The sequence below is a fragment of the Plodia interpunctella genome, chromosome 18, assembly GCF_027563975.2.
Source record: "Plodia interpunctella isolate USDA-ARS_2022_Savannah chromosome 18, ilPloInte3.2, whole genome shotgun sequence".
NCBI classification, from domain to species: domain Eukaryota; kingdom Metazoa; phylum Arthropoda; class Insecta; order Lepidoptera; family Pyralidae; genus Plodia; species Plodia interpunctella.
The window spans coordinates 8,187,613-8,208,454 of NC_071311.1; the positions used below are offsets into that span (position 1 = coordinate 8,187,613).

General features: G+C 33.8%; 1 protein-coding gene across 1 annotated transcript in view; it reads left to right on the top strand.

Annotated features, from left to right (window-relative positions):
* The first annotated feature begins 12,547 nt into the window (after window positions 1–12,547).
* LOC128677898 (uncharacterized) overlaps window positions 12,548–20,842 on the top strand; it is a 111,318-nt gene continuing 103,023 nt past the window's right edge. The window contains exon 1 of the mRNA XM_064436559.1: window positions 12,548–12,942. The gene's annotated coding sequence lies outside the window, so the exon portion shown is untranslated. The remainder of the gene's footprint in view (window positions 12,943–20,842) is intronic.

Consider the following 20,842-nt stretch of genomic DNA (forward strand, 5'->3'; position numbering starts at 1 on the left):
GAGGATATGGAGTGGTCCTATTCTAGGGCGGGAGAAAATGCCAAAGCATTAAAATAATCTTCTTGACCTTATCCCACTCATGTGGGGTCGGCACAGTATGTAAGTTCCTTCCATTTAATTCTGTCATCTGCCATATGCATTGATACTCCTTTCCTGTTCATACTATCCTTGACACACTCCATCCATTTCTTCTTAGGTCTTCCTCTATTCCTGGAAACCTTTACTTTCATCTTTAATGCCCCTTGAGTGACGTGATTTTAATAATAAATAAATATATTAGAACAAATCACACAGATTGAGCTAGCCCCAAAGTAAGTTCGAGACTTGTGCTATAGGATCCTAACTTAACGGTACTATAATTTATATCAAATACATATATAGATAAACGTCCAAGACCCGGGCCAATCAGGAAAAGATCATTTTCCATCGTGACCCGACCGGGGATCGAACCCGAGACCTCTCGGTTCAGTGGCAAGCACTTTATTACCTGCGCCACCGAGTTCGTCAATTTCATTTTTTTCAATTAATGTCAATATCAATTGTTAACCCTTAAAGTATTATAATAATGTCATCATAATTTTCAGCCCACGTCAACCCACTGCTGGGTAAAGCCTCCCATTTTTCACTTTCGCCAAACTCACGTGCCGACGCAAATGCGTGAACATTGTGTAGTTAGTACGAGTGCCTTTATGTACCCCAATCGAAAAACCAGCAATGTTTACCGAATCCGCCAAAGTTTGGCACTGTTCGACGACAGTGTGGAGCCATCATTAGATATATAATATATTCAAATCATCAATTTACATGTCCATACAGATGATGTATAACAACATTGATGTGTGACTGCATACACAATGAACTGACAAAAACTTATGAATTTAATTAAAGTTAATCTAACTCGACAAAAACTGAATCAATAAGTTTTCTTTTTGCGAAAATCTGTTAAATAGACAAATAAAATCTTATCTTGTTAAATAGACAAATATTTTTTATTCTTCAATGATTTTGATCATTATCGATCTCCGGGTCAATAGTTCAATGGATTAAAATTTTAAGGTATTTTAGGGTCCTGTTAAGTATAAACATATAATTTCTTATTTCAACAGTCAGGTATGCTGATTAATTAAATAAATAAATAGATATATTAGGACAAATCACACAGATTGAGCTAGCCCCAAAGTAAATTCGAGACTTCTGTTATGGGATACTAACTCAACGATACTATATTTTTATAACATATACATATATAGATAAACATCCAAGACCCGGGCCAATCAGAAAAATATCATTTTCCATCATGACCCGACCGGGGATCGAACCCGGGATCTCTCGGTTCAGTGGCAAGAACTTTACCACTGCGCCACCGAGGTCGTCAATTAATTAAGACTACCTACTCTCTCTCTCTCTCTCTCTCTCTCTCTATGTCACCAGACCGTGTTATTTTTCTTACTTTTTCGTCTACACTTCGCACGGTCGTCGGTACTCCTTGTTGCCAGGACCTTGTAGCATGAAAATCATCCTTGTTCTAATTCTTGAAAAAATATATTGACATTTCTGTAAATATTCATATAATTAAAACATATTATATTTTTTAAATTTTCATATACTAACACTGGCGTCAGATTTTATTAATAATATAATATATCTTTTTCTCCACAAAATATATCTTTTTCTCCACAAAATATATCTTTTTCTCCACAAAATATATCTTTTTCTCCACAAAATATACCTTTTTCTCCACAAAATATATCTTTTTCTCCACAAAATATACCTTTTTCTCCACAAAAAGCACCTCAATATAATATCAGATGATGGGGGCTTGTAAAATGATTACCCATTTTGCCAAGTATTGGGACCCTTAATATCACGAGCGGTGGTGGTGTAATGGTTAAGACGCCCGCCTGTGGGTCGAAAGGTCCCAGGTTCGAATCCTACTCGAAGGAAAACATCGTGAGGAAACCTGCACACTGGTTGATTCTTATTAACTTGTGTGTGAAATGGAGAAGGCAATGGCAAACCTCTCCAATAATAATGCCAAGAAAGTGGTTGTGTCTTTTTCATTCCACGTAATAACCACGACCCTCAGCCATGAGGAATATGACTATGAAGAGGGACCCATATGATAATACAGGCTATTAAAAAAAGTGCAAGTAATTTGTGAATTAAATGTAAATTAAATGTAAGTGTAAGTTAAATGTAAATTAAAACAATAAAATGACCCCTCGCCATTTTTTTTTTCACTTACGAATCGTGATCAAACTTTAAATAGGAAAACGGAACTAGCCAATTAACGATTACATGTAGTCTGTCACAGTTTAACGCCTAAACTGTGTAATAATATGTTATGGGAATGTACAATTTTATACTAGGACTTCCTTATGTCATAGTAATTTTTTAAATCCCATTAAAAATTTTAAGGTTCCGTGAAGTATACACATAATTTCTAACTTATATCAGATATGTTGATTAGTTAAGACTACTCTCTCTTTCCTTTCTCTTACTATCTCTTTCATTCTTTTATCTTAGCATGTTCTCGGTTGAGTCCAGTCGTCGCTTTCCTATTTTTTGTCTCTATGTCTCACGGTCGTACAGTATCTCAATGCCGAATTGTCAAAGTCATTGCTAAAACTATACTGTGTAATGATATAGGGAATGTAACAACTTTGGACAGATATTTTGTAAATCCCATTTTTACAGGGTTTTTTTTTTTTTATTCGCGGAACAAATTTTCATAATGTACTCAGTACATGATATGAATCAACTTTTGGAACTTTAATGTTAGAAAAAAGAAGACTTTAAGAGTAATACTTGGAGTAACACCAATGGTACTTTTTATCTCGAAATTCTTATTGTACGAAGCCACAAGACAAATCTAGTGAAAGTATATTTGAAATATAGTAATGAATGTAGGTGCTATAAAATATTGTTAAAAAAAACAAAGGTATACTAAACTTATAGGTACTAAACTTAACTAAAAGACAGATCTTAAAAAACAGCTTAATTTATATAATAATTATGATTAATATGTATATAAATTTCATGAATAAACACTAAATAGATTACATCAATTTAATGTTTATTTATTATTATAATTAGCATTTGAATTTATAATTGTAGTATATTTATAGTTATATTTAATGTTTATTTATTATTATGATAGACTCGGATAGAATTTAGGGCTAGTATAAGTACATTATAATTCTTTTTTGTTTTGGATTTGTAGTGGATAGCATGTTCCTCTTTATTTATTTATATTTGCATACCTATATTCGGTAAAACGTGTAGGTCTAATTCATTTTGACATCAATTTGTCTATTTGTACTCATGTTTTTGGCAAATAAATGTTTTCTTTCTTTCTTTCTTTAATTTAATTATGATATCACTGGAATTAAGTGGTGGTCGTGAAAACGTTTTATATATTCCGTATTTTATAATAATCCGTAATACTTTTTCGCCTTGAATTCCTACGGGAGCGAAGCCCCGGGGCGCAGCTAGTACTTACTATACTTACTAATTTATAAATATGAAAGTTTATCTGTTAGTCTTTCACGGCTAGACCGCTGGACCGATTTTGATGAAATTTGATATGCATGTAGTTGAAAATCCCCGTTCAAACATGTGATCACAAAGAGCTAATTTACTCTGATGAACTGGGTGCTAACCTGGGTCAATTGCTTTCTAATCGAATTGCAAACTAACTCTAAACCATCATTGTATATTTCGACAAACTGACTCATTAACTGATGTTGTTGAGGTGCACGACCTAGCCAATCATATTGTGTCTAGTGAATTAAATATTTTTTTATAAATAGATAATATACTTTATTTATCACTATATTCTACATGTAACTAAACAACACATTGTCAACCGTAACAAAAAAATGAAATACGATCCGCTGTAGTATATAATTGGTCGTCCTAATTTTATATATATATATATATATATATATATATATATATATATATATATATATATATATATATATATATATATATATATATATATATATATATATATATATATATATATATATATATATATATATATATATATATATATATATATATATATATATATATATATATATGACTTATATTTGTTAATTGACGTCCTTGGAGAAAAGGCTGCGGTGAAGTTTGTTGCGCCGCTACTTCTTCACCTGCGCTTTGGAAGCCGGCGGTAGACTAAGTCTACTGCCGTCTTCCAAAGCGCAGGTAAGTAATTAGTAACTTAAGTAATTTTTTGACGTCAATAAGTGATCTACAACATCCCAAATTGAATAAAGAAATTTGGAATTTGATTTTGAATTTGTAATAGTGATATTGTATATAACTTGACGACATTAGTACAAGTGAAAAAGATGCAGAAAAGATGGCCGCTCTGTGATGCTGATGATTTTGCATAAGCAACAACTAAAGATTATACTTTTTTCTTTTGGATTTGTAGTGGATAGCATTCTCCTCTTTATTTATTTATATTTTTTGGCAAATAAATGTTCTCTCTCTCTCTCTCTCTCTCTTTCTTTCTTTCTTTCTTTCCTTCCTATAAAGTTATTAAAGTTATTTCGTCCATACTATAATTATTAATGATTCGAATTTGGTACCTTTCGATCCAAAGGCGTCTTAACCATTTACATCACCGCCGCTTAGGAATTCTAAGAATTATAATAGGTACATATTTCGACTTTAATAATACAGATTAGCCACGCCCTATTGCTCAGTCGTGCTCCGTTTCTATTTCTATAGGTATTGACACTGACGTACGTGGACGTACGTCAAAACTTCATATAATTTCTGTGTTGTATATTGACGGACGTCTAAACGACCGAGCGCAGCTCTTAGAGAAAATTAAATTTTTGTTAACGGGTTTATGTCTTTATTGAAGTGTTTCATTTCTTCGATAAATTTTACATAATTATTTCTTAGGAAACATATAATATTTATTTTTTTGATATCGAACTATTAATTTATTAAATAGCTACAAATTCTCGACTTTAAATGAGGCTTCGCTTTTGTGTTTTATTTGAGTAATGAATTAATAATGTCTCAATTTAATAGTTATCATATCTATACTATTATCATAAAGAGGTAAGCGTTTGTGAGTTTGTATGTTTGAGGCGGATAATCTCCGAAACTACTGAACCGATTTCAAAAATTATTTCACCATTATAAAGTTACATTATCCAAGATTGCTATAGGCTATATTTTAATTCAAAATTCCCACCGCCCCGGGCAACATCTAGTTTTAATATATAGCTTTTTAATTACCAAAACATTTAAATGGAATTCTATGTCGCAGTAATAGGGGCGAATTTTCAATATTTTTGCGTAAGTTGATGTACCTGTTACAATTAAATTTAATCGCGTATGCATGTCATGTCATGACATATCACACAGATTGAGCTAGCCCCAAAGTAAGTTCGAGACTTGTGTTATGGTATAACTAACTCAACGATACTATATATTATAACAAATACACATATAGATAAACATCCAAGACCCGGGCCAATCAGAAAAAGATCATTTTCCATCATGACCCGAGCGGGGATCGAACCCGGGACCTCTTGGTTCAGAGGCAAGCACTACGCCACCGAGGTCGTCGTTAGTGGGCGATAAATAGGCGTTTAATAAGCTTGTATTAGGTTAATTTTAAAGAATTATCATAATTTAATAATACACATAGGGGTATGATTACGTTAAATCACAAAACTATAATTCACGTTTTATAATACGTTCATGATTACAATATGCGTTCTAACATTCTATAGTGATTAGAGGCTGAAGAAACTACAAGCGTTTTATGTTTTAAAGTGTCATGACTTTGCATGATCAAGAGTATAGTTTCTGTGAAATCCAGAGACAAATTACAACTGAAGCATATTTAGATTACATTATTAAGGTTATATACTGGTTAAGGTGCACAATAACACCATCAAATTTTTACCAATTTCTATCAAAAATCTTGTTGAATGTATACTAGACTAAAAGCGGTGCCCACACAAAATTTTCATACTAGACTGTGATTACATTATTTAATGGAAAACTATAATAACGCTTCGCAATAAATTCCTTTATTTAGCGTATAATAAATTTGCAAAGAGGATTTTTTTATTTTTCGCTAATAAACAAAAGAAATTGGTAAAAACCTCAAGAGCCATGGTGTTACTGAAGTTCAAAGGCTACGGTGACCGCTTTCCTTCAGAGGAGCTGTATACGTATTCGCCTACTTACGTCTACAAAAATCTTCGAAACTATTACAGATACATCTATATTTTGTGTTACGAATGGGATTACAATTCATTTGCTCGAAAATTGTGTCATCTGTGTTTTTTTTACAGACATTGATTAGCTTTAATTATGGTAAACAAAAATATTTTTATGCCATAATCCATTTTATGTATGTTAATCTCCATCGTATGATGCTTCCATAGAATCATGACGCCATCATGACATGCCTCATCAGGTCTCAAATATGTTTGTTAGTCGATAATCGTGAGTTCCGGGGTTTGCAATCAAATCTCTTTGTTTTTTGAGATTTATTTCTGGATATATGAAATATTACCTTTAATGATAATTACCTATCCTTCCGTGAAGGTCGTACACAAAGAACTGCTGCGCCCGTAAGGGTTCCTAATTGCCATATACAGGATGGCCAACTTGGAGCCATACAATTGTTTTTTTGCCGCCATTTTGTTTTGGCGGTAAATATGACAGTTGTTGCATGAAAATAACTTTGTGTAGATACGGCAAATTTATTATGGAGCGTTTTACGCGATTAAAACGTTTTACAAAAATAATGTTTTCCAATTGAATTTGAATCAATTTCAAGAAACGGTGATATTGATTGGTCCCTAAGATCACTTGATTTAACAGCTCCTGACTTTTTGTGGGGCTATTTAAAGGGACTTATCTATACTAACAGGCCAATGAACCTTCAGCAATAAAAACAAAATATTCGAGACACGGTCACTGAGATAACGCAGGAAATGTATGAAAATCGTGATGACAAGGGTTCGCATCGTACGGTGGTGTTAGAGGTGGACAATATTTTCCATGTCTAACTGTCGGCCCTGAATACTATATTCAAAAAGGAATACTTGATATATTTTATATTTCATGGAATAAAATTACAAAACTAAAGTGTATACCTGTTATTTAGCCACCCTGTATAAGAAAGATCTGTTACACTTACATTAAGGATGCAAGTAAAGAATTTAGTATTGAGTATTGAACACCAGAGTCGACTCGCTAACAAGAAGAATGTTAAAAAAAGTGAAATTCACCTTCGGGGTCTACATACTTACGATACCAGATGCCCATAGCGCCAGATAACAATCAGTTTTGGTTAGAGTTCATTGACCGTAACCGGTTCGGATAATTGTTTGGAGATCCTCAGGAAAAAGTTCTTTGTTATATATTTTTGGTCACCGTTTTTTACGGTTAATTTCAACTTTAAATTTAGTTATACTTTAAATACAAACCTTAAAAACTCTAAAACTAAACTTACAATATATTGAAGTCTTATTACAAGCTTTTAGTTTAAAAACCAAATAAGAATAGTAATAAGACTGCAATATAATACAAATTAACCTGGTCCGATATTTGCTTGTCAGTCTATAATCAAGTCTTGCCAGTTAGATTTCTCCTGCTTCAAATTGTCTTACAGAGTTGAAATTTCCCACGTCGCTTCAGTTTCCATGACCATTTATTATGATAAGCATAACCTGATGGTGCACCCAACGAGGAAAAACTCCTCGACAGTTTACAACACGGACATGGGTTTTTTATCTCTCTGACAACAATATTTAAATGCTTGTGGCAAAAATGTCATTTTTGTAAAAAACTTAAATGTACGTTTTCTAATATTTTTTTCTTCTCTGATAAATGTTGCCGTGCATATTTTACCCTCTCAATCGTGACTTCAATCGACCACCACTTGCTTCCGGTGAAGGAAAACATCGTGAGGAAACCTACACACTGGTTGATTCTTATTAACTTGTGTGTGAAATGGAGAAGGCAATGCCAAACCACTCCATTAATAATGCCAAGAAAGTTGTTGTGTGTGTTTCATTCCACGTAACAACCACGACCCTCAGCCATGAGGAATGCGACTATGAAGAAGAAGAACTAATATCTTGATATACCTACGGAACTTTCACACCAATACGACTCGCGCTTAAAAACCATAACTTTTTGTTTCGCCATCAAAATTGTGATCTATTTTTTTTACTGCATATTAATTGTATCAGGTACAATTCTATTAATTAACGCGTTGACGGCTGTTAATGTAATCGGATTGATAAAGAGATTGATAACTTTATTTTTAACATGAAGTTATTTGAAGTAGTGATGATCGGAATAATTACGTCTTGTTTATGTGAATATCGTGAAAAATATTTTGGTTTCTTAGTTCATTATTACCACCTTCGCTCAGATGAGTACATTATAAATTACTAGCCTTTATCCGCGCCTTCGCCCGCGTGAATTTATCCCTGAAAGTAGAACACACAATCACCCCCATTATAGTCATTTGGTCAACATTATGAATGCGAAAGTCTGTCTGTCTGTTCCGCTTTCACTGCTAAACCGCCGGACCGATTTTGATGAAATTTTGCATACATGCAGTTCAAGGCTCTCGTTTAAACATGGGTTATAGGATTTTTTTCAGAGATTAACCCCCAATTAACTATAATGGGGGTAAAAGACTGCGCGCCTCTTTCGCAGAATAACTTGTGCGGGCAAAGCTCCGGGCAAAAGCTTGTTAGCTGATAAATCGAAATCAAAACGCTCTTTGATCATGAGCCGAAAATTATAAATGGGTATATAAATAAAAATATTTTTTCTTAATCGAATCGTAATGAAAACGCTCTGTATATATTGTACGGAGATGCGTGCGATTCGGTCTCAAAATACCACAATTTATCATAAGCCTTGCCTTGGCACTTGAGGTACTTGAACGATAATTTTATGAGAAAGCATCAGTGACAAATGAGATAATTTACCACAACCTTACCGTACGCCATATAAAACCTGATAACCATTTTAGGCGCAACCATTCGTCCCAAAACGATTTCACGTGCCTTGCCTTTGTGAGTTAAAAGAAATAATATCGTAGTATTGGATGTCATAATTCCATCACATCACTTTCACTGAAGGTGGTTGAGACCGTCTGCCTGTGACTGAGGGTCCCAGGTTCGAATCCTACTCGTGTCACATGAGTTTGTATACCATTCTGACTTATGTATAATAGACTTCATAGACGCGCTTCCGGCGAGGGAAAACATCGTGAGGAACTTGCACATTGGTGGAGTTTAGTTTACTAGTGTGTTGCGATTATTTGCTACTAAATGACGGTAGGTAGTAGTAAAAGTAATGTCAGATGCCTTGAATGAAATTTGAAACCAGTGTTAGCAATAACGCAGTCGATATGAATGAATCATCTAAACATCATGAAATACATTTATCAAATTTGTACAATCAGGTTGATTTACACCAAGCGAGCGAATGCTCATTTTTTTATTTTCAATGAATGCTCATTCATAGAATTACTGAGGGAACAACTGGCTATGACGACTTGCTGGCCCTGGCAGAAGGGGTAAACCCAAGAAATGCTGGCTTGATGTCGTCAAGTATCATATGACAATGGTTTGACAACTAGGGATGTCGACGACCGTGCGAAGTGGAGACGAAAAATTTCCTTACATTACAAGCATACCTCTATGAAATTATATTTAATTAAATGGCGTCTAGTAGCCCCAATGTTTGCTGTGCCCTTGCAGGGCGTCACCTGTACTTTATATTAATGTGACATCTGTTAAATTCTGTGATTTGCAATAAATGATCTTTATGAATAACACTTACATTGTTATATTACTGATCAAGAGTTATACATAAATTTATATTCAAAAAAATGGTCAGCGCGTCTAGCATAATAGGGACCAACACTGTTTGAATGAGTTTCTTTCGGCATTTTTTCTCAGCAGTGGTCGTTTCGAAATGGTAGTAGTTTGTAGCTATGGTAAATATCATTTAATTTAGAATATGACGTGAAAAAGTGCCTGTGAAGGCATAATTTCTGAATAAATGATTTGCTTTTGATAATATCTGAATCTGAATATAAAAAGTAAGGAAGCGGGCCCTTAGCTATCAAGTTTAGCAGTTGAGGAAGAAACCGGGAAAATTATCACGCTCGCTATAGACGTGTCTAACCAAAGGAATGAAAAGCCACGGGTCAGGCAATAGTTGGACAGCCAATGTGTGGATAGAATGAACCATAGATAAAAGAAATATGAATGAACATTCGCTAGCTTGGTGTGAATCAGCCTTAACTATTAACTCCGTTTAAGAATAAACTCTTGTAGACTTAACTGATCATTCGAAATAATGCACTTAAAAACGTGATAGAATTGGCATCTAAGGTTGCAGTGCTCACAAAAAATAATTTTACTCGACTGTACTATATTTAATTCTTGACAAACAAATTTCAACTTTAAAACACTAGAAATAGAGTTTGATTTAGCATGTGTTTTCATATGGTAGTCTAATATTGTATAAAAGGAATTATTTACCATATAATGGTAATTAGAAATGACAGGTATATCACAACAGTAACTGACTGGTCACTCTTGACCTTTTGTATCAATGAGAATAGATGATAATAGGGTTCTTTGTCTTTTGGATAGTAGCACGATGTTGCAGCACAAATACCTATCGAATTTATGATTGTAGACCACTCCATATCGACCTGTAGATATCGTACGATTAAGGGACAAATAGCCTAGGCAACTTCTTACAGCTTATCATGGTTTAGTGGAATCAATACTTAGATATGGAATAATTTTTTGGGGCAATTCGACGGATAAGGATATAGCTTTTAAAATGCAAAAACGCTGTATTCGCGCAATGTTTAGACTCCAATGCACTGATAGTTGTCAGCCATTTTTTAAAGAACACAAAATTCTTACACTTCCGTCACTTTACATACTTGAGGTAGCAACATTTGTGAAAACCAATGCTCATTTATTCCCTCGTCTAGCTGATGTTGTATTGAGGAATCATCGAGATATCTATCGATTATGCATGCACCCATCAAAAACTGCTTTACTCGGTAATAGCATAGTATGTATGGCACCGAAAATTTACAACAAAATTCCAAATCAATATAAAAGCTTAAATTTAAATCTATTTAAAAAGCACCTCAAGTCTTTATTAACTGATAAATGTTATTATACTTTAAATGATTTCTTTAATGATAGACTCGGATAGAATTTAGGGCTAGTTATATTACATTATTATTACATTATAATTCTTTTTTGTTTTGAATTTGTAGTGGATAGCATGCTCCTCTTTATTTATTTATATTTGCATACCTATATTCGGTAAAACGTGTAGGTCTAATTCATTATGACTATTTGTACTCATGTTTTTGGCAAATAAATGTTTTCTTTCTTTCTTTCTTTCTTTTTTTTTTCTTTCTTTCTTTCTTTCTTTCTTTCTTTCTTTCTTTCTTTCTTTCTTTCTTTCTTTCTTTCTTTCTTTCAAAGCATTCCCGAAGACACGAGGCCAGATGATGTAAAATCTCCATAATTTCAAGGTATTTTTTTTTTACTCCAATCTCGGGCTTTTCGGCTTCACAGCCCAGTACACACAATCGGGAACATGCAAAATTGCATCATAGAATCGAAATCGTTGCAAAATAACTTTAAAACACTTTGAATCAAAAGTTGTTGATTTACTTTTCCCATACAAAAAGCTCTAGTGTCAATTTTAAAAATGGCGCTACAACATTAAGATACGTAATCTCAATTTCCATTCCAAAAAAACATGGTAGTTTATAAAAATACGTTTTTTACGATAACTTTGTAAGTAATGTTTTAATTTGTAGGTATAAAAATCTTACAATTTTTTTTATTTATCAGAAATAAAATTTATTTATCATAGAATCAACAGCACTTGAACAAAAATTACATAATTTCATCTTACAGGGTTAAACTTAATGCCAATTACAGATTCTTGTTTTGTAAATTAAAAAGTTATAAACAGCTTAGAACAGAAAGAAAGGAAAACAATAGACAAACATGGCCGTTGCCTAGTGTGGGACCAATTGTATATGCAATGTAGCAAAGTTTTATTTATTTAATAAATATCATTTCATTTTATTTCAAACAGGGACGCATCACGTTATGTGTGTAATGGGTATACCAATCAATTATCTCTTACGTAGGATGGAAGAAATAAGTTTTTTAAATGCCGCTTTGGAATCAAAGAAAATGTGAACAGATGATGATATATTATAATAATTATCTAAAGTACGTAAAATAGTTGAATGACTTGCGTAACTACAGTGGCAGATAGGAACATAGAAAAGGTTTTTGTGCGTTTTACGGGTGTTCTAAATTGTAAGAATAAAGTTACCAATTCTTGTGAGTCAATGTTATTGTTGCAAACATCATGCATAAATAGCATTTGAAGAAGCTCACGCCTGTCTGATAAAGCCATCAAGTTAATATATTTTATATTAAATATAATAATAATAATAATAATAAAATTTTCTTTACTCAGACCATAAGTCCATTTTTTTGTTAGTAACAATGTTGAAACTTTAACCTATTGTTAGTAAATACAAATACAAAAAAAAACACACACACACACAAAACATCCATCAGTCACTGCTGCCCAGTTCCGTGTGAGACTGCGCAACAGCGACCGATGTACACACAGTCCAGTCTGCTGGCCACCATACTCAGGATGCTGTCGGTGCTGGCCTGCATCCTGCGCACCAGGGATGCGCACCGCTTCCACATAGTAGCGTAGAAGCAATCTACTTTCGCTTCTGCAAACATCCCTGATGCACTACAGAATCTAGGCAACCCCATCAGCACCCTGAATGAGTTGTCATATTGGACGCGGAGAGCGCTGAGAGAAATTATAATTGCGAAAATTGTGAGGATGTATATTTGGTTGTATTTGTTACCCTTTGACGCGAAATATACTGAACGGAATATTATGAAATTTGGTACACGGGTAGAATAGAAAGAAGTTTATTCAAAATACTACAGACACACACATAATAACAAAAACAAAAAACAAAACGTGGGTAAGTACAAAAAGTGATTATGGGTGTGTGTGCTGCAGTAATCTAAACAGGCCACAACTCAGTAATGTTATTACTCTAGGAGCACTGATTTTCAGTTGGAGCCTTTACTACTAAGTAGGTGCTGGTGCGAAACATGAGTGCAGTAATATAGTGCTTAAAATATGTACCTACTAAAATATATACTGGGATACTACGATACGATTAGATAGGTAGATAGTTAAATAAATAAACTGTTTATTTGAATATAACCTGGAGTAACACATAGGATACTTTTTATCACAACATTATCGGAGCGAAGCCCGCTGTGTCGCTGCTAGTATGTTACAAGTGTTAGTACCTAAGAACGTTCGAACCAGACATTGATCATAACTTCTTAATTCTAATTTGACTGGTACATAAATGCGATTACACGTACTTCATCTTGCAAATGATTGATTCAGTATTAATCACAACAAATGGAGATCCATAGATCATCATTACATCGGCGCGTATATCTTGATTAAACCTGTGTTCTTGATGAGAATATAAAAAAGTTAAAGTCATAATTTTTCATCCCGGGATATTATTAGGATTTATTTAGGAGGACAATTGTTGCAGTAATGATATATACACAACCGACATAATTATAAAAAGCTGATTGCACAACCTCTTACAGAAAAATACTACTTTACTTAAAATACAAGACGCCAAAAAATGCGCCAATGTAAACACCGTTTATCAACTCAAATAAACAGTATTTTTAACACTATTAACACTTATCAAAATTAAAAATAGGACGAAAACGAACAAAGTGTTCGCAGACACACACTAAAAGAAGTAAAATATAATATGAAAAAAGTCGAAACAAAACTAGGACAAGAAAACATTCCGGATTCTTGGCAAAGAATACGTAAAGTCCTTTTTTCACTAAGCAGCTTTTATAAATCATTATGATATAAAATCCTTAAGAATTATGATGTAAAATCTCTAAAAATAGTACTTATGTTACAAATTTGAATCTATGACCTCCAGAGAGGAAGACAACACTTAACCTTCCAACCAGTTCATCATGATAATATTATAATAATCGGAATGGTGATATATGGTGAATCGATTTGAACCCACAACTGTCATGTCCAGGGTCGATGCATCGGTAGCCTTTATGAAGTTTCGTTTCTAATCGATCACGAATTGACTCGATTAATGGAAACATCGATGTAAAATATATTACTTGTTGATAGGTGGGTGGGCAGAGAAGCGATGTTATTCTGGTATCGTATGCGAAATTATAAATTTATTCATAAACGATACAATTTAGATTATCGATAATTATCTTATAGATGCATTTAGTTATTGCATTCAAGAAGATCTTAAGTAAATTTGAATATATATTACCGAATGCTAAAATCTTTATTAATTTGATATTGGTAATAATCTGTATTTAATTAATTGAAATCATTATTTCTTATTTACATTTATACCTTATAAAATATAATATTAGACTGATATTTACTTACGTAGGTATATGGACGACGTATATGGAAATTTTGCGGACACTTCAAAGAATAATATTTATAGAAAATGTAAGAAGAAGTATTAATTAGTTAGCCCCGTGTAGCTTCTCAAAGAAAAAAACAAATGGTATAATATTTCACTACAGAAATAATTCCATGGCAAATTTACTGTCGCAAGCTATATATAGCTTAGTATATATACTAAGAAAATTATTTAGCATATTCTACAAAATATTATGGATAATAATATATAACCTTTTTTTTTACTTTTTACGCTGTTTCGTCACAACGCTTTGCTCCTTTTTTCGAGTGATTCGAAAATAGCACCTCAGCGGAAGTTTGCGCTGTCAAGGTGATGTCAATGAACCCTGACCTGGTGCATAAAATATCATAACTGCTATTAACATACATACAGGTCACGTGTATGAAGTCAAGAGTGATCTGTTTTCCGACGAAATTAAGCTAATTGAGAGCTGTGTCCTTGGATGTAGAAACTTTTCTTATTACAACTCAATTCTATCTATATTATAAATGAGCTTGTTTGTTTGTTACTTCTTCTTGCTCCATATACTCAACCAATCTTCTTGGGATTTTGCAGAAATGTAGTTTGTAGTATGGAGAAGGACATAGGGTACCTTTCATCCCGGAAAAACAGCTGCTCCCGTGGGAAATCACGCGAGCGAAGCCCCGGGCAACATCTTGTATTTTATATTATTGCAAGCATTCCGAATCTTGGCGAGGAAAAAACAATATGTCAAACGTGTCAACTAAAATACTTATCCAAAGTGCAAATTAATAAATACCGGACAACGAACTTGTGATTAATTTCTCTAACTGTGGTTAAAACGGTGGTGCCACTTGCCAAGATGTTATCACATATTCGTATTTAGACATGTCTCATTTGTCTATAAATATGAGACTTATTTATACTTTGTATACACGGGTTGCACCAATCAACTTTGACGTTAATTTTAATCGGCGTACCTTTACACAGAGGCGTCTTTTGGCGTACCTACTTTTATGTATTTTTGCACAGGCTAAAGTTAAAATCAATGTTGCTTGGTGCAACGATAAATTAACAAATAAAGCCTACTTCCTACTATTTCTGAAAGTAACATAGGTATCTATTATGTTAGATTATGGAGATCGAGTATGTCATGCACATTCAAATGGTCAAACGGGTAGCGGCATCGTGGATCGGGTCGGGAGGTTCCCTCTATTGTGGTTGAGCTTCGCGATGGCTGACTCACGCGTCAACTCGTGAACGGGTGCTGCCGGGGGAACTGGTCAGCTCGATCTTTTATTAAAAGTTTTTTTTTTTTGTATATATATATATTTTCCTTTCATCAGCACTTGATCACAATCATAATATGTTTCAGTATACCTTTTGGCCATGTACTTTATTATGTACTTAATGTTATATTACTGATAAAAAATTATACATAAATTTATATATAAAAAATGGTAAGCCCTTCTGGCATAATAGGGACCAACACTGTTTGAATGAGTTTCTTTCGGCATTTCTTCTCAGCAGTGGTCGTTCCGAAATGCTAGTAGTTTGTAGCTTTGGTAAACATCATTTAATTTAGATTATGACGTGAAAAAGTGCCTGTGAAGGCCTAATTTCTGAATAAATGATTTGATTTTGATTTTGATTTTGATTTAATACTATATTGCGAAAGTTTTTGAGGATGTGTGTATGTACGAATGTTTGTTAATCTTTCACGCAAAATCTACTGGACCGAAATTGGACTGTTATGAAATTTGGTAGACGGATAGAATATAATCTGGAATAACGCATAGGGTACCTTTTATCCCGAAATTCCTACGGGAGCGAAGCCCCAGGTACTAATTACCGCAGCTATTAATTTTATAATTTTTATTTTAAGTAAATCTAACTATTTTATACCTACTATTATTATAAAGAGGTAATCGATTGTGAGTTTGTATGTTTGAAGGGGGATACCTCCGAAACCACCGAACCCATTTCAAAAATTATTTCACGTTAGAAAGGTACATTATCCAAGATTGCTCTAGGCTATATTTTATCTCAAAATTCTCACAACTCACTAAAAATATTGGAAAAACTGCATCGAACTTATCTATATAGTACATTGATGTAAGTACACACGGACCAACCAATTTGTTACTAAAATAGGAATCACGTCTCAAAGCTTCAATTATCTTGGGAACTTTTGGTCCAGATCTGCAGTTCATGGTATAACGAAGTTTTGTGTTTTACATTCATTCATAATGTATCTAATTAACACACTTTTTTTTTATTTCTAAAAATTCCTTCATTGTGAGCGCGTCCTGCCCAATTGCGCATTAAGATTATTATACGAATTACTAAATGCCAGAAGGCGTAGTGTGAGTTTTCATTCCATTTCGCACCATCAAATTGATTCGAAGTGAGAGGCAGTGAACACCACAAATTAATCTTTGGAACCATCCTAATAATAGCATTGCGTAATTTTGATCAACGTCAATCAAGGATACCTACTGCTAAAGTATCAAGATTTTTAATCGCAATTTTATGTTATAAAGTAATGAGTGCCAATTAAATGCGGATCTATTTATTAGGGTTTCTTATTGATATTGATAAAACCAATTTCATTCCGAGGTCCAGTGATGTCGATTCAAATTTCGTTCACCAATAGTATGTGAAACACCGTGAAAATAAATCCATAAGGAGAATATACCCGGAGGACATGGCTTGGCTTTAGATATTGGTTTAATTTGAGTACAAACCCGATCGTTCTTCCTCTCCTCAAGTTCTAAATGTATGATTTCAACTTTCTTATTTTCAAATCGTTATGTCTATTTATTTGAACAGCCCACAGATAATAGAGTAATGTATAAATCTGCGTGATAGCCTTGATTGTCGTCTGTCTTTGTTAAGAAACGACACTGTAAAAAAATAAAATAATTAGACGGAACCCAAAAAAATTTGCTTTAAATGTAACAAGTATGTAGAATCCAAAATATCATTGGAACGGTAATACTATTAGTAATTACTCGTTTAGTTGTTTTTATTCTAAATTGTATAAATATATGCGGATATTGAAATGATGATATCATTTTATGACATAATTATGTACGTACTTATTTGTCAAATGTCTGTATCACGTCTGTTTCCCATACGATGTGGGCAGAGCCAAGAAGGTAGGGACTGAAACGTCTCTCCCTCTATGAAAACTAGGTATCTAGGTATGTAATTACATTTATAAATACAATAAATTGTTTGGTAAGTGGGCTATGTTTGTTCGCGCAAAACGTAATGATTACTGGTTGGATGATTTTTGTGATTTTCATAGTTTTTTTATATATTTTTTTTGTATTAGGACAAATTAAACACATTGAGCTAGCTCCAAAGTAAGTTCTAGACTTGTGTTATGTGATACTAACTCAACGATACTGTACTTTATAACATATACATGTATAGATAAACATCCAAGACCCGGGCCAATCAGAAAAAGGTCATTTTCCATCATGACCCGACCAGGGATCGAACCCGGGACCTCTCAGTTCAGTGGCAAGAACTTTACCACTGCGCCAACGATGTAGTCAATTTTTATCAATAGGATTTTATTTTTTTTCTTTATTTTGAGGGACGGTAATGACGGCGGTCTTATGTGCTCGAAAATTCACCGTTATCGTGTCTGTGGTATCGTAGCAGCCAAACGGCTCAACCGAATTTGATCTATTTTTTTCATTTTGAATAGAATTTAATCGAGAGTGTTCTTACCTATATTTGGAAAATGTGCGTTCATCCGTTTGGAAACCGTCAGCTCTTATCTAGCATAAGATAACTATCCCATTTTAATGCGAAGAAAAAACCGTTCCCGAAGGGATTTAAGCAGGCGAAGCCGCGGTTATTAAATAGCTAGAGTAATATAAATAAATTAGCGGCCGCTCGTGACTACATCCGTGTGATTTTACACACAAAATATAACATATACGCCTTCACCTGAGCATATTGGTTTGTTTCTCTTTACTGTTGCAGAGACGTGGGTAACTGTGGGTATCAGTTGTACTTGTTTAAATTATTGTGTGGTTTAAAAACAGCTTGAACCTGCCAATTATTTCCACAGGCCATGACCCGAAAATTAATGGAATCGAACCTTAAAACAAGTTGAAAAAATTCAGACTGAGTGCGTCGCAGAAGCACAAGTTATGTAAAAATGAGCACCATTGCTCATTGTGTAATGTATTATCTTTGCATAGTATAAAATAAAGTCGCTTCTCGCTCTATATTACGATATACGCTTAGATCTTTTAAATAAAATGAAATTAAAACTATCAAACGGATTTTGATGAGGTTTCCGTAGCCAAATGGCAAAAACGGAATTATTATAGTTTTGTCATGTCTACATAGTTGAAATTTGATAGGTATATGTATTCAATAAATCGCCACAAAATTGTGCAATATGATTTTGAAATGGCACTATATAATGTAGATGGCGCCACTGTGTTAATAATTAAGCTGGTAACACCGTGGGTTACAGCTAGTAAAATACATTATATTTAATTTTTTTTTTTACTATATACCTACCTAGATAATATTGCAGAAAGGAATTATTTTTAAAAAGCATTATTTGCAAATGGAACAGCACGCATAATAATAATAAAATAGTTGCTATTGTTGTGGCGATTTTGGCGTCTTAAGTTTTTATTCCCCGAGGCCTTTAAGAGTCTTACATACACGCAAACTTTGGAAAAAGATGAAGTATTTTCTCACAGACTCATTATAGGCAAATTAGATATTCATTACCATCATATAACGCCCGTAATGTGGCGTGATAAAGGCGAATTATGTTGGGATAAGTGATTTTATTAGGCTGACCTTGGCAGAAACACAAGAAATGCTGGCTTGATGTCGTCAAGGATGATATTCGTGCCAGTGGTCTAACAATTAGGGATGCCGACATGCCGAAGTGAAGACGAAAAAGTAGGAAAGCGGACTCTGAACTACGACGCTCAACGGCTGAGGAAGCTACCGGTAAGACGCTCAGGTGAGAGAAAGAGTGGATAAATAAATAAGTGGAGGTTCTTGTATAATGTGAATAAAATATACGCACAGTTACAATATTAAGAAGTTTTGTGCGATGATATTCAATACACACATATTGTCTACATTCGTGTCCACAGTCCGTATCCAACTATCCATGCTTTCATAGCTAAATGAATTTTTAAGAAATTTGTTAATTATCACTAAATCACTAAGATCACAAGTAGTATATAACAGCCGTGAACTATACTATTGGGTATAATAAGTTTTTTTACAAAAATCTATTTTTAGACTTAACAGAGAGAGAGAGAGAGACCCTATCGCATTCAATGTGTGACAAAAAAAAATCCCGTGCATTAAAATGTTGAAGAGTTCCCTCATCAAGAGCCGTTCCTGGGCGCACCATCTGTCCATGCTTATGTTAATAATGAATTGTCATCCAAACTAAACGTGTGTACAAGATTTCAACTCAATCGGTTGAAGATATCTGCTTCAAAATTGAGTTACAGTTACAAGATTCCACTCGAGACATAGTTACATTGCAAGTTAAAACCTTGTATTAAAATACGAAATTTTATTTTCTCTTTTATTTTTACTTTCATTCGCCCAATGAGTGTTGACCTTGCAACGCAACCGGCAACCCATCCTGACCCTACAGTTCAGCGGCATCAATCAAGACTGAATAATATGATGAAACACTTTAATAGTGTAGGTAACTACTTAATACTTTATTCCCAAATAATTTTATTGCCTCTCATTATTGCCTGGTTGAAACGATGGTGGCCCAGTGGTTAAGACCGTCCGCCTGTGATCGTAGGTCCCAGGTTCGAATCCTACTCGTGCCATATGAATTTGTATAACAATTTGACTTTGTTAGTAGTTTTCATCGACCATCACTTGTTTCTGGTGAAGATAAACATCGGAGGAAACCTGCACATTGGTAGACATGCCCCCTTCTAATGTCCTTTATTATCGTTCTGTCATTTCGAAAATGTTAATTGTTTAATAGATTAATTATTAAGGAAAAGTAATATTTTTCATTATACACTAAACCGGGTTGTAAGGAAATCCTCCATCTCACTTCGTTACAGTCATTCGTCGTCTACCTACGTACATATAGTTTTCTTTGTCTTGCGTTTGGGTGCCTAACAAACATTTTTTCTGACTTACCAAAGCAATTAAAACTATAACCTCTAACGAAATGTTATAGGAGCTGTATTTTAGAGATATTTATGATTGAAA